This window comes from Ochotona princeps, chromosome 5 (genome assembly GCF_030435755.1).
Source record: "Ochotona princeps isolate mOchPri1 chromosome 5, mOchPri1.hap1, whole genome shotgun sequence".
NCBI lineage: Eukaryota > Metazoa > Chordata > Mammalia > Lagomorpha > Ochotonidae > Ochotona > Ochotona princeps.
Window position 1 is genome coordinate 27986322 of NC_080836.1, and position 15663 is coordinate 28001984.

At 38.8% G+C, this 15663-nt stretch overlaps 1 protein-coding gene and 1 long non-coding RNA gene across 4 annotated transcripts in view; one reads left to right on the top strand and one right to left on the bottom strand.

The window, feature by feature from the left end:
* Nucleotides 1–15663, bottom strand: part of GTDC1 (glycosyltransferase like domain containing 1) — a 312493-nt gene that overhangs the window by 34088 nt on the left and 262742 nt on the right. The gene's annotated exons all lie outside the window — the stretch shown is intronic.
* LOC131480365 (uncharacterized) overlaps nt 13830–15663 on the top strand; it is a 52442-nt gene continuing 50608 nt past the window's right edge. Inside the window, exon 1 of the long non-coding RNA XR_009245438.1 lies at nt 13830–13899. This is a non-coding gene — a long non-coding RNA (uncharacterized LOC131480365). The remainder of the gene's footprint in view (nt 13900–15663) is intronic.

A 15663-nucleotide genomic window follows, 5' to 3' on the forward strand; every position in this document is an offset into this window, starting at 1 on the left:
CAGGTAAGAGAGTATACTTTTGATGTGTTTAAGCAGCTGAGTTTTGGGTTGGAGTGAAATGGGGAATGTCTTCATTACTGCAGCATTATGCAGTTTATCCTGAGTAATATGGTATCTGTAGCACAAAATTAGCTGCTCTACAAATATCTGCTGAATAAATGAAGATGTCGGAAAAGCAGGTTCCATTTATAGATTTCCTGGTAGGTTCCAGATTCCATGCTAAACACCTGATGATAATCCTGCTTAAGCCTCTCAAGCCAAGTGGTTATAAAAATATAACAATTTCTTCATCTAAGATCACCAAGGGACCACGTCTGCATCTGAAATGACATTGCACCCCTAGCAAGTCGTTTTCTTTCTTTGACCCATTTTGCTTCTTCCTCTGACGATGAGGAACAACATTTGATCCTTTCAGTCTATGGGTTCATTTTGAGGTCATCAAACCATGGTTATTCTTCTCCTCACTTGAGGATCAATTTCATTAAAAAAGAGATGGCAATAAGAATATGGAAAGCAGGAAATTATGATCTGTCAGTTTTAAAACTTGGTTTTGGGTTGGCACAATGGCTCAGTTGGCTAAAAAATACTCACTTTGCAAGTGCTGGGATCTCATATGGGCACCAGTTCATGTCCTGGCTGTTTCACTTTCCATTCAGCTCCCTGCTTATGGTTGGGGAAAGCAGCAGAGGATGGCCTAAAGCCTTGGGACCCCTGCATCCACATGGGAGACCAAGAAAAAACTCCTGGTTCCTGGCTTGAGATCAGCTCAGCTGTGACCACTGTGGCCCTTTGGGGAGTGAACCAGCATACTGAAGATCTTTCTCTCTGTCTCTCCTTCTCTCTAAATTGGATCTGCTTTTCCTATAAAAATTATAAGAGGAATAAGAAAAAAACTTGATTTTGAATATGGTTTAAACCTTTACCTTCAGGTACTTCATGAAATAACAGTTCAATGTCAAATTCAGTGCTCTATTCCTTATTTAGAAATATAAGGCTATTATTACCACGCCCATGGCCACTGACTACTATACTTTCTTGGAACATAAACTCTTCTCTGTTCCACATGTTTCATGTGTCAATGATTCTGTTTTGGTTTCTCTCGTCATGTAGAGCTTCTGCTCTTAAACATCATGATCTCTGAGTGAAGTTCACCCAGTAGCATCATTAGCTTTTATTTCTTCAACTTTCCTTTCTCTTGCTCACTCTAGCTCTCACGCTTTCTCAGTTGGCTACTAGCAGCCCCTCTTTTAACTATCCACTTTCCAGCAGCATTCACGTAGAGCTGACCAATACCTAGCTCAAGTATTGCGGCTTTGTCTTGCACTTCACACTGCATTCTCCTTCTTTAACTTTCTTTTTTGGTACAGTTCAGAGAAAAGTGGTTCTGCCGATGGCTAGCAGTAGGGCCAGTATGACTAGCAGGTACATTCTATAATCTTATACAACCTTGGTTTTTTAATCCTTAACATAGGATAGCAATACCTACATTCCAAAACTTCCATGGGATGAAGAAATGCCTGACACTCTTAAGGTAATGAACAAACTCTTATTCTCCTCTTTTTATTTGTACTATTTTAATATGTTAGGAGCTATAATCAATTTATTCTATTTCTTCTCCACTAGATATCTAAGGTGCTAAAATGATCTATGCTTATTGCTTCAGGGAAAGCTTGATGGGGGAAAAACTTCCAATTCTCACCAAAAACAGAGACTGTGTTTTGATAAATTTACATAGGTTTAAACATTTGTAGAAACGGCAAGGGCTTCACAAAGGCTAAGGGATGTCATAGTGCTACTGCGTGGCCTCTAGACAAGCAGCAAGAGACTGATGGAGAGGAGGGTAGGTGCACAGAGCTCTGCATGGTCTAATAGGCCCTGGTCTTTGTTGCTTATGGTGGAAGCCCAGGCATGGTTTTACGCACAGAGTCTGAGACTGTGAGTAGACAAACAGTATTGAGAACAGCTCTGAGTCCTGAGCCATGGTGGCATGACAGTGAAAACAAGGTTTCTGTGAATGTCTCAGAAGGGTCACAGAACTGCTGGCTGACAGACAGAAGGTTAGCAGTGGCCTGTGAGGAATATGGGGTGAGAAAATGGAAGACAGAGAATCTTAACTTCAAGATATATTTCTATCACCATATTTAAATGGGCTATCACACAGAAATTAAGTTATAGAAAAATAGAATTCTAATTTATGCGTATCAGAGTTTCATGCCATCTGCACATTCATATTTTCATCTTTCCTTTTAATAGCTGAGGAAAAGATGTCTGTCATTCAAATTCAAAGTCAATTGTCGCTCTGCATCTACTACTTTGTTTCTTTTGAGTGATTTGTGTGCTCACATTCAATTTTCCTTCCAGAGTTTGTGATTCTATTCCTGCTCCACAATTCTTAATTTAACTCGCTGACAACTTCAAGTTGACCCTTTTACATGATTCTTCTTTTATATACAAGAAAGGTATTGACAGAGTAGTTGAGCAGTGCTCTGCTGCTCACACAGATGGCTGCTCTTAAGGACATCAGTTAGTCTCTTCTTTCTTATCTTCTGGAGTTTCCCTATAACTTTATTGCTCTCATTCTCTGGGGGTAATGCTTGATAATGACTCCAATGCTCATTCTCTCATGTTTCTTAAGTTATTTTCTATTTTTGACCTGATGGGCCATACTCTGCTTTCTTAGATTTCTAAGAAATTGCCTTCCAAATTGTGTAACAGAGCTGCAATCTACTGGCCTTCTCTCCAACTAAACCTTCCCACTCATTCCACCCAAGGAAAAAAAAATATTCATCAAGTCTTTTTTTCCCCCCAATAAGTCGCACATGATTTCTTTCTAAATATCCTTGAATATAAAAGCTTGGTATTCCCAGGATATTTCTTTTCAATGAGTTTGAAGCTCAATGGATAACACATACAGTGTTTTTTTATTCCACTATCCAACTTACCAATAGTTCTCCTTCTCTGTTAATCCTAATTAGGAAGGCTGTAGACAATCATGCCTCAAAACACCAGTGGAAAAGGAGTGACTTCACCAAGTTCTCTACCTCTGCGATGTTAAGTAATAGCCATTACCCACAGAATTTCCAACCACACAATGCATGCAATTATTTCCTCTCAGGTCTGGGAGGCTCTCCAGAAAAAATGTTTTCTCCTTTCCCATTTAGTACTAAGGCTTATTTTTCATTTTCTGTAATAAACTTACACTTTGTCAAATGAAGTGATTAGTTCAAAAAACTGATTTTTAAATTTTCTCAAGAACTGTAACATTATTTTCCTTCAAGAGACATGTGGGAAACAGCAACATGCTTGGAAATTTTCCTAAGAGCTATCTCCCTTCTCTCCAGGTAGATCCTACTCTGAGTCTACAGTCCAGTGAGCTCCTGATGTCACTGACAATTGTTCTCTTTCCTTGTTCCTGGATAGCAAGACACATGGTTCTTATTTGCTGCTTACCCTCATAGGCCAACTATCTTATAGCCAGATTTAAATAGCGCAATCTCAGTAACAATCAATAGTAAGTGATGAAAAATAACCCCCAAATAAAAAAAAAAAATAAATTCACTAGATGTGTTTAGTAGCAAAGAGAACTTTGCAAAGAGAACAAAATCATTGATCTTTAGATCAGAATTTATACAGCATGAGCAACAGAATGCAAATAGGTTCAAGAAAGTAACTGAATCTCAGGGGCCTGTAGGATAAGAAAACAAGTTCTAATATTTGTATGAACTTTTTCAGAGCCTCAGATTATTCCTACAACTGTATGGTAATTTATTATGCCAATTAAATATTATTTTAAAATGCATGCCTATACTAATAAAATAGAAGTGAATCAGAAATTTATGAACCAACCCCAGAAAGCACCTGTTGCTGACCCCTCAATCCACTCCTCAAGTGTAATTACTAACAACAACTGTTTAAGGATGTCAGCTTCCACACTTACTGAATGTGCGACCAACACACACACACACACACACACTCTCTCTCTTCTATCTCTAAATCTGGATGACTTCCCTTTCAATCTGATCTTTTTATCCATTCCCACCAATAACAAATGTTTTATTATTTATCTAACCAGATGAATAGCAAGGTTTCATGTCTCCAATGACAACTCATCTGTAACACTTCAGACACTCTGATCTTCATCAAACATTCCACTGTGTGGAAATTAAGCCACCTTATCCAACATGCAGGCAATTTTCACCATTCTCATCCTCTCTCCATCTCTCTCTCCTGTTCTCAGTCCTTGTTCCTGCGTATGGAACAGGTACTCTCCTCTGCCACTCCTTATCTGTTGCTTCTTTCACTTTTATTTTAGTGTTCCCTGTAGCTATTCTGGAAAATTCCCATCTTGGTCAAATTCACTTTGGCACTAATATTCATATATTATTGATTTTTTAAAGAATGTGTTCTTTTCTGTTATTTCATATCCATCTGTATGCTATCTTTAAAAATTAGTCCAAAGGTGTCACATGTCAGAAAATCTCTTGATCCAAAAATTGGTAGGCACTTGAAATATGACTTAAAATGGGTGAATGAGGGCCCGGTGGCATGACCTAGCAGCTAAAGTCCTCGCCTTGAACGCCCCGGGATCCCATATGGGCAGCACTGGTTCTAATCCCGGCAGCTCCACTTCCCATCCAGCTCCCTGCTTGTGGCCTGGGAAAGCATTAGAGGACGGCCCAAGGCTTTGGGACCCTGCACCCGTGTGGGAGACCAGGAAGAGGTTCCTGGTTCCCAGCTTCGGATCAGTGCAGCACCGGCCGTTGCGGCTCACTTGGGGAGTGAATCATTGGACGGAAGATCTTGCTCTCTGTCTCTCCTCCTTTCTGTACATCTGACTTTGTAATAAAAAAAAAAAAAAATCTTTAAAAAAAATGGGTGAACGAATGATGGTTCTTTTCTGGCTGAAAATAAGCACATACATCTATATATGTGTATATATATATATATGTGTGTGTATATATGTATGTATATATATTTAAAATTCAAGTGGACAGAGATTGTCTATCAGCTAGTTCACTCCCGAAGTGGCTGCAACAACCTGCGCCATGTAAAGCCAGGAGCTGGGAGCTTCTTCTGGGTCTCCCAAATGGGTACAGGGGCACAAACAGCTGAACCATTTTCTGCTGCCTTTCAGGCCATAAGCAAGGAGCTGGATCAGAAGTGCAGCAGATGAGACCCAAATCAGCACAAACATGGGATGCTGGTGTCACTGGCAGTGGCCTACAATGCCATGACTCTGGCTCCAGTGTTATACTTTTAAATCTACAGTAGGCTAGGTCTATCTTTTTTGACAAGAAGGATCAATTTTTTAAAATTAAATATGGTCTCGAATTCATAGCTGGCGTTTCATCAAAATTGATTCCAATATTCATAAACAGGTTTTCATAATCAGCTGTGGTCATTTTAGTCATGTCTAAGTATGACAAGATTTCTAATCATAAGAGAAAAGAATTTTAATCTAAAACTAAAAATCTACTCTAAAACTTTTTTCTGACTTTTAAAATGTTACAATGTAAATGGACAGAGAAATAAGAAATCCCTTCATTGGGGAGAAAAATGTTAACATTTCGTACATTTTATGTATTATGTCTTACTTCTGGATGTAAATGAGACTGCTGTGTTTTTTGGCTGACACAGAGATCTCACAGAAGAGACAGTCTCCCTTACTCAGCAGCAACTGCTAAACACACCAGATTGTCATGGCAATGACTGTGGAAAAGGATGCACACAATATGGAATGTCTGTTCCATAAAGACCTGCTCAAATGAAGTGTTCTTGTTGCTACATATGTTGCATTTTCTTCATTTTATAAACAGTATTAATTATGTATCTCCTCTCTTTTCTCCTATGTTCTTACAAGTGAAATGAATTTTTACAATTCTACTTAATTCTTTAAAACTTCAGCCTCCAATCTTGTTACTCTAATCTTTTTGTTATTTAAATTAATCCTAAAGTAATCACATTTGGTCTAAAACATATTTTCTGCAGAAAATATGGATTCTGAATATTTTAACAATATCTCACTCAGGAAGATACTCCAGTGCTAGGTATTTGCTTAGTGACTAAGATGACGCATGGAATGCATGCATCCTATGTGGAGTGCTTGGGTTCAACTTCCAGCACCGCTTCTGATTCCAACTTCTTGTTAATGTGCATTCTGGGAAGTGGCAGGTGATGGTCGAAGCAGGTAGGCTCCCATCACCCATAGTGAAATCCTGACTAAGTTCTTGGCTCCTGACCTCAGCCTCTCCTAGACTCAGCTATTGTGGGGAGTGGAACAATAGATGGAACATCTCTGCTTCTCTCTCATTCTGTCCCTCTGCTTTGCAAATAAACAAAAGTTAGAAAAAAATTTTGAGTACAGTTATAGCTAGCAAACAGGTTTGAAGTAAACAAGATCAACATATGTATGCAGGAAATTAGGTGAAAATTCATGATCCCAACGGTAATTCACTAATACTTTACTGCTTGTTGCTACTAGAACAATTGGTTTGTAGTAAAGAACAGATACTAAAGGATAGTCATTTACATGCTAGGCAGTATATTTTTGAGTTATTACCTTGACAAAATAATTTGCGGGAGACAAAAAGGATGGAAGAAAAAAAGAGGTGACTGAAATCAGTAATAAATTTACATATGAGTAATACATATGTTTTAAAGTGTAATCTTATCAGAATAAATGGAAGTAAAGTAGCCTACAAATCTATGAAGTGGAAAGAGGGTTTAAATCCTAGTTCTTATACTTGATAGTGATATTCCAGCACAAAGCCAAGCATCCCTGAGAATTTCCTCATCTATAACAACATAGCTAAGTAATACCTAAAGAATTGGAGAAGGAATTAAGGGTGACATGAAACAATCTTTAGTGCCTGACAAGGAGTGCACATACACAAAGAATGGCTGTTGTTGATATTCTTATCATTACTGTAATTGATATCATCACAATCATTTATTTACATTTTTACTCTAGAAATGGAACTGTAGCAATCTTTTAGTAAGCTTAATAGCCATCATAATTGGTTAAAAACTGATGCTTGTTATTTCCACTTGGCATAAACCGAACCATCATTTTGGAGCTTTTAATGCTTACCTTGATGATTATATAAACAGGTATCTTGAATGTCAATCCTGATATCAATGCAAATAACTTACTGAGCACCCAGCCAGTGGCACTTTCTATTGACAACTTACAGCTACAAATATGATTTACAGTTAAATTTGTCTTTCCTTATAAAGGCACAGTTGTCCACAAACTGAATTTTTCCTCTCAGGACTATATCTTAATTCTGTCTACACCATCATTAATCTAGTTATTCTTATATCAAGAATCAATGTTTGACCTAACTGCTAATTATCACACAAATATGCATTTTCTTTCTTGATAACAGTTCAAATATTCACTATTCCTTCTCCTGATTTTTGTAACACCTTATGAAACTACACAGGGGCAGAGGCAAAAGTGTCACTTCTCTGTGAATGGTCATTTCACCACTTCTGTGATTTACTGAGAAGCAACAAGGAAAGTTGGAAATAGAAGTGCAAACATCATCCTTCAGAATAGCAAGACACCACAAACCCTTGGTCACGCAATAGTTGGAAAAACAGGTAAAGATAATGAAGATTAAATTATTTTGCAGGTCAAAGTGAAGGATACTCTTGGATTCTAAGAGTAAACTGACAGAAAGTGCTTCTCCAAGTGATGACTCTGCCTTGAGTGTAAGTTCAAGATTCCTCCCTTTGTAAAACATTAGCAGAGGTTGTGGATTGCCTGTACTTGGTTCCATTTTGAGGAACAGAGAAGGAAGTGCTAAGTTAAGAATAAGATGGAGAAGCCATTTTTGAAAGAACTAGATTGTTTGGTAACTATCTTTCCATATTTGCTGGGAGGATTACAAAAGTACATTTATTGGTTCAAGAAATAATTGTTTTTTGACTACGTTATTCATTTATGCTCATTGATTTGAGTGGTAAAGAAATTTGAATTTCTTATGTAATATTTTAGAACAAGATAACCCTTTAAAGGTTTCAGAAACTGTTCCTTTTGTTTTAGACTCAAATTTCAAGAAAAATTCTTATTTTCTAAAAAATGGAATGACAGAATATTTTCTATATGAGACACATTACCCAAACATTCAATATTATGTATATATTAATTTGTGACACTAACTCATTAGGAATGATATCCCATACATATTTCTAGAGTAAACTATACATTTGAGGAGAAGAAATAAAGACTTAGTAGATTTTTTTTTAAGTGTATGGTTTCTTCAGTTTTCTTTCCAATTTCATTTTTATACCATTAGTACTTTTGAATAGTTCAATATAAGAGTTTATATATATATATATATATATATATATATATATATATATATATGTGCATTCTAAATTTGGGAAATACTAAGGCTATGTGCAATTTTAAACACTTAAAAAATGAAATTAGTGGTTTAGTATCTTTGCTGTATTTAAAGGGGCAATATATGATAAGTGCTTCATTTGTGTGTTTTCATTAATAGGGCTTTCAACCTAAAATCCACCAGGGAGAAGTTACAAAGCAGTCCTTTCTTAACCCAAATATCAGTTACCTTTAGGAGTGATGTCAGGCAGACTAGCTATATATCTAAAAGAACCTATAACAAAACACTGTGGTGTGGTTCTAGGATCAATTCAATTAGTATTACTTTTATTTAATGCATAACCATTTAGAAGAATAATAAAATCTCTTACCTAGTATTGGCTTTTGGTGTCAGGACAAGAACATCCCTGTCAGAAGTCAGGAATTCATTTGATGAAGGAGAACTGAGCACTCTGTGTGCCAGACAGACTGAACAAGGTATTGGATACAAGCATGATTGATGAGAAACGGAAACTCCACCCTTAAGGAGTCTGAATTCCAGTCAAGGAGAGAGGCTGTCCCTCCTACACTATGATTTCAAAGATAAGAAGGAAAGTCCCTTGTCCACTCAATTTTATCTATTACTGTTAACAATCCCCGAGTTCCCTTAGGGATTTTTCTATATGTTGCAGTAGTAGTCACAGCTAGGTATTTTGTTCAATAGTAAGTTTACACTAAATGTGAAGCGATGGGTGGAAGGTTAGAGGAATAGGTAAAAACTCTGTTGGGACTTTGCTTTGTGAGGAAATCTCTTTTAAAATGTAAAAATGTTATAATATATAAATAAATTGATAGCTTAGTGTGATTTAATCTCCAAATAGAGGTGTATCTGTATCTTGTACTGTTTCAGGACTGATGTACTGGAGCATCACTCAGGGATTGTTGCATTCACATGGTTAAAGGAGGAAGGTCCACGGGGAAAGATTCTGAAATGTGAAGAGTGTACAGGCAGGGTAAGAACTGCGTGAAACATCGGAATAAAGAATTTTACACTCTTCTGCATAAGAGGGGAAAAACTCATGCCAGAAAAAGGGTAAATAATATATAAAATGTGACCAGGCAGTGTTTACTATGGAAATACTTCAGCTGTTTCACATTTGTTGGAAGCAATAGAATTATTGTAACAGTCTCAGTTGAGCAGCACTGAGGGGTGAGGACAGGAGAGCTTTCTAAGACCTAGGGAAGGCCTAGGAATTACAGGTTCATAGGAGCTTATCTCTGGTGCACACACAGCCTCAGACACCAGGAACCCTGCACCTTTGGCTGTTCACCTAGATTGCAGCCTTATAAATAGAAATGTGACGACAACACTATTTCAAGTTCTAGGTGAGTCTAAGTTTCCAGAATACAGGTCACCCTGGTAATGTACGAGGCTCTGGAGCTGGGAACTAACATGTCTGATAGAATCCTACTTTCAATTATATTCTCTCCCTTAGTGAGCTGTTGTTTGACTCTCCAGGCATAATTAATTGCTTCTTAATTTTGGGTTTTCACCTATTATTTTGTTCTGCAATGATCAGAGAACTCACAGGAGCAGGGGTCTCAAAAAAATCATATCAACATACATGTGGCAATATATCTGAAATATAAATCAGTGTATTTAATGTATATATATTTCTCGTCATTTTCCTTCTTGCAAAATCTTTGCACTCCTTCACCTCCCATCAGTGTGGACAATGGTGTCCTGCAGTTTCCATCTTAATGTAAGGTTATTAAACAGAAGTGCAAGAATAAGAAAACACGTATCACCCTTGAGCTCTACATTCAAATTCTGAAACTGAGGTCTAAAGTTTGGTCTTGGGGAACAGTAACAGATTTTTCTCAACACTTTTCTTTCTCCCACTTCATTTCATTCCCCCAATAGGCTATTCTGGAGAGGGCATCCAAGGCTGAGGACAGAGAAGCAGGGTAACAGGGAGCTAGTGTGATGAAAGATCAACCCTGGCCTCTTTTCTCTCCAGAACCCAAACAGGCAGTAGTTTTGCAGACATTCTCATGGCCAACAATGAGAACAATGGAGAAACATAAACTGAATGCAAAGCCGACTTTCCAAGCAGCTAAGGAAGATAAGCAAGTAACGTAACAGAGTCAACATGGCTTGGGAGGTGCTGAGAAGTCCCTGCACTGGAAGGGACAGTGCATTCTGTGGGCAGACAGGAACTTAACGCCAAAGATGTCAGCTCTGGATGGTGATCACTAAAAACCAGCCCAACAGTAATCTTTTTAGGGGGTGCCAGTGTGGACATGTCAAGTGAGACTATGCTGTTTCCTCTGATGCTCCTAAGCCATGATTTATTTAGCAGGAATATGCAGAGCACATCTATGTCTCAGGAACTGCTCCAAGGCCATGGGATGGATTAGATCATTCTGTCCCCACCACAACCCCCGAGGGATGGTCCAATCTTCTATTCATATGCTAGAAGAAGAAACTGAAGCTGAACTTGGGTAAGGAATTTGTCTACAGCCCCTAATGTGATGAGGCAGACTTGGGTTTCAAACAGGCAGTTATAGTCTGTGCTTGAACATTACAAACTAGTATCAGCTGGAACAGGGATGGCAGTTTCCTTAACCCAGATAAACACATGGAAAATGTGAATGCTATTAAGAATTGCAGTTCAAGTTCACTTAACATGGCTCTGATACTAAGTCAAAATTTTTTCAACTCAATGGGCAACATCAGTCTCATGTGTTTTTAAATAAATGCCTTGCACATTCCAGGTTAAGCAATGGATGTGGCTTGCCTGTACAGTTATTTTACTTAGTACATGCTTAGTGATATTCCTTCCCACCGCCCAAATCTGAATGAGATTTTGCTTTGCCTTACTTCTTAATCATTTCATCAACTGTAACTGTCATCAACTATATTAATATATAACAGTTATCAACTATAACTGTCATCAATCAATTTCAGTGTTTTTTTTTTTTTTAATGTTATCTGAGTAAAGCACATAGTTGAGACCTCCGAGTCTAACTTCCACATGATCAGCCTTATTCCTTTTTTTCAAAGACTAAGAAAATGCACCTGTTGGAAGGGGGACAGAATAGAGATAGAAATATCTACTGGTTCACTCCCCATATGTTCACAACAGCCACAGTTTGTCTTTGCAGTTGCTGAAAGTCTGTGCCTCCACCCTGGTCTCTCACATGGGTGACAGGGACTCAAGTTCTTGAGCCACGTCTATCACTGTCCAAGGTAGATTAGGAGGGGGCTGAAACAGCAAGGACTTACGCCAGAACTCTGACAGGTGATGCCGGCATTGCAGGTGGCAGCTTAGCTCACCACACCATAATTTTAGCCCATGAATTGATATTTTCTAGCCTATCAACTACATAGTGATTTTTAAAATTATGTATTCCATAATGTAACAAATATCCACACATAATACAGACTGTGGCATTTATAAAGCCAAATTACCAAATGGCTTACGTATTTTCAGCTTTATTTCATCTAATTTTCCCCAAATGTGGCCAAGATAAATAAGGCCTTACGAGACATTTACATGAGATAGAGGAGGACAATCTTCTGAGTACCCATATCTCCAGTCACCAGGACACCAATTGCCAATCATGGAGGACAAAACAGGAGGTCCACCCTGGGGGGTGTGATGATTTTTTTAAAACAGACATGGAACAAAGCAGCAGTTTATGCTGCTGAAAAAAAAAAAATTGAAACAAAGCTGGTCCCTTGTGGAGTGGGAGTTGTTCTCCAGTTTACTGCAGTACCTCTGTTCCCACTCAGCCCCTTGTCCTCACACCAGCTTAGACTTATAGCCTGTGGCCCTCAACACTACATGTTGCAAATTTCAGGGAAGTATTGAAAATAGCGATACCTGGGCACCGTCTCAGATCAATTCAATTAGTATGCCTCAGCATGTGAGCTTGCACATGGTTATTTTCTCTGTGTACTCCGCGATCAGAAGTGTCCTATGAGGTCTTAATTATTAGATGAAAGCAATTCTTTAAAAAAATTTCCCTGTGTATCAGTAGTTTTTAATCCAGGCTGCACTGTAGTTATCTTGTATGTTCTTTAAAAAAAAATGGATGCAAAGGCTTTATCCTCAGAAATTCTGGTTTAATTGGAATTAGGTGGAAGGGAATTCCTCATTTTGAAGACTTCCTCTTTTAATGGGCAGCCAGAGTTTCTATCACTGACACAGAGAATGAAAACCACAGAAGGACTGTGAACAAAATCATATGAGGATGCTAATGGGTTGGTACAAACTGGAGAGTGCAAAGATGATACAACGGAGCCAGAAAGGTGTTAAGCAGACATGGCTGTATTAGTAGGGATGAGAATCCTAAGTATACGCCACAGGAGGGTGTAGAGGAAAGAATGCAACAGAAAGATGTTGGGTCTCCCAAGTGGGTACAGGATGGGAAGTGAAGCAGCTGGGACACCATCTAGTACCCATATGGGATCTGGTGCTTGAAGGAGGATGATTAGCCAATTTAGCTACTGTGCTGGATCCTCAAGTAAGATTATTTTAAAAATTACTTATTTCCTTGAGAGACAGAGTTGCAGAGAGAGACAAGGAGGGAGAGAAACAGAAAGAGGGGTCTTCTATTCATTGTTTCAATTCCCAGAGCTGGGCTCATCCAAAGTCAGGAGCCAAGAGCTTCCTTAGGGTCCCCGATGCGGATATAGGGGCCCAAGGACATACGCCATTATCCCTGGCTTCCTTAGGTGAATTAGCAGGGAGCTAGATCAGAAGTGGAGCAACTGAAGCTTAAACCTGTGCCTGTATGGGATGCACTGCAGGCAGGGGTGTTACCCGTTATGCTACAGTGCCAGCCCGGATTTCTGGTTTTTTGTTGCTGTTGTTGTTTCAAAGATTTATTTATTTTATTACAAAGTCAGATATACAGAGAGGAAGAGAGACAGAGAGGAAGATCTTCCATCTGATGTTTCACTCCCCAAGTGAGTCGCAATGGCCAGTGCTGCACTGATCCGAAGCCGGGAACCAGGAACCTCTTCCTGGTCTCCCACGTGGGTGCAGTATCCCAAAGCTTTGGGCCATCCTCCACTGCTTTCCCAGGCCACAAGCAGGGAGCTGGATGGGAAGTGGAGCTGCCGGGATTAGAACCAGTGCTGCCCATATGGGATCCCGGGGCGTTCAAGGCGAGGACTTTAGCTGCTAGGCCACGCTGCTGGGTCCCTGGATTTCTGTTTTTAAAATCTAATGCTAAGAAGTGAAAAACACCAAAGACAACAATGAGATCTTTAAAGTAATAGACAGAAAATACTGATTAAATAACCTATTGACAGGCTGTGGCTGTTGTGTCAGCTAAAGCTGCTTCCTGAAGAGCCAGCATTCCATATGGGCAACCGTTTGAGTCCTGCTGCTCCACTTCCAACCCAGCTCCCTGTTAAAGCCCTTGGAAAAGATGTGGACAGGGGTCCAAGTGCTTGGGTCCTACTATCCATGTGGGAGACTTGGAAGAATCTCCAGGTTTCCAGCTCTGTCACTGCTTAGCTCTTGCCACTGTGGCATCTGGAGAGGGAACCAGTGAGTAGAAGATTTCTCTCTCACCCTCTCTCTGATGTTCAAATAATAAGTATTTTCTTTTTAAAAATAATCCCTTAACAGCAAACAAAAGCTGGGAGAATGTGCTGTGAACCTAGAATTGTATATTTATGAAAAATATTCCCAAAGAACAACGGCAACGTAAGATACATTTTCTGATGTTTGCCACCAATTTGGTACCAAATCTCTCACTAAGAACAATACTTAAAAATGTTCTTCAAGCAGAAGGAAAAGTTTAATACGTAAGAGAATGTAAGTCAAAAGACGTAGAAACATGCTTGATTTGGGTAAAGCCTGGATATTAAAATCGCTAAGAGTAATCACTTGGGAATAAAAATAATGTGTAAGTTTCAAACAAACAGATGTAATGATAGAATGGAAATTACCATATCAAGAATAGGAATATTTGTGTATGGTAGAATATTGTTATACATCAAAAAATTTGTACTTTCTGTATCAAGTAAAGCGTTTATAATGTATAATATCAAAGAGGCACAAATCACTGTCTTCCCATTTCTGCTTTGTAACCTTTTTCTCGGCAAGTTTCAGGTGACTGATGTCTACAGTAAGCTCCAGATGGACAGAGACCCTGTGTGTGTTTTTCTAGCCATTGTATCTTCAATGCTTAAGGTACTACCTGGCATATCATATATCCTCATGGAATCGAATATGAATGAATGAATTCACACAGATTGCACAAAAAAACTTGCATTAGACTGAACAGCACCCTCTCACATCCTAATTCCTGGTCACTGCGTCATCTCACTTAATTCATTTTTGAAATAGCTTATAGATATGATTAGGTTAAGGAACTTGAGATTGGAGGGGTGTCTCATAACATGTTCAGGACCCTAACACAATCACAGACAGCCTTATGGGAATGCCGCAAAAGGAAACTCAACATACACACCACAAGAGACAACAAGATGGGTGTGGAGGCTGAGAATGTAGAGCGATATACCACAGACTATGGGTTGATAGTTGACAGCCATGTTAAGCTGAAAGAAGCAAGAGAAGGCTTATTCCATAAAGCCGCTGGAGGAGGCAAGTCCAGGCTGCCACCTGGATTTTAGTCCAGAGGTAATGATGTCGGACTCTGACCTTCAGGATAGTGAGAGAATACATTCCTGTTATTTCAGGTTGGCACATTGACTATAGTTTCTTACAGTGGCCTTGGAAAGCAATGTAGAATTCAAGTAAACAGCAATCAAACATGTTTGGAATTCAAAGCTGCGGTTTCAACAGAAATAAATGCAGTATCATGAACAGGTGTGTAAAAGAGTTTGAGGAGAAAGCAAGATGCTGAAATCAGGTGTGTTTTACTGTAGGCAATAGTGAAAGTACTGGAAATACATGGAGACCTTAAATGGAGTATAAAGTATACCAGTATTCCTTTTAGGACTGAAATTTTCTCTTCGGTCTTTGAATTTTTGTAGCTACCTACCACACAGTCTTTAAGTGCATACTGGGGAGAAAAGGTGATTAAGATATGAGACCTTGTTTTTTCCCCCTCAAGGTGCTTGAAAGAAAGCCAGTTTTTGTTTTATGAATAACAAGCAGAATTTAAAAGTCCAGACTATATTTCATTCTGATTACAGTGGATATGTGACAATTGCAATTCCTGACTTTAGAGGCATCTCAACAAACATTTCTTTAAAATGAGAACCTAAGAATGAACAACTATGTACTGTCCTTAAAAGTGATCTGTTAGGGCCCGGCGGCGTGGCCTAGTGGCTAAAGTCCTCG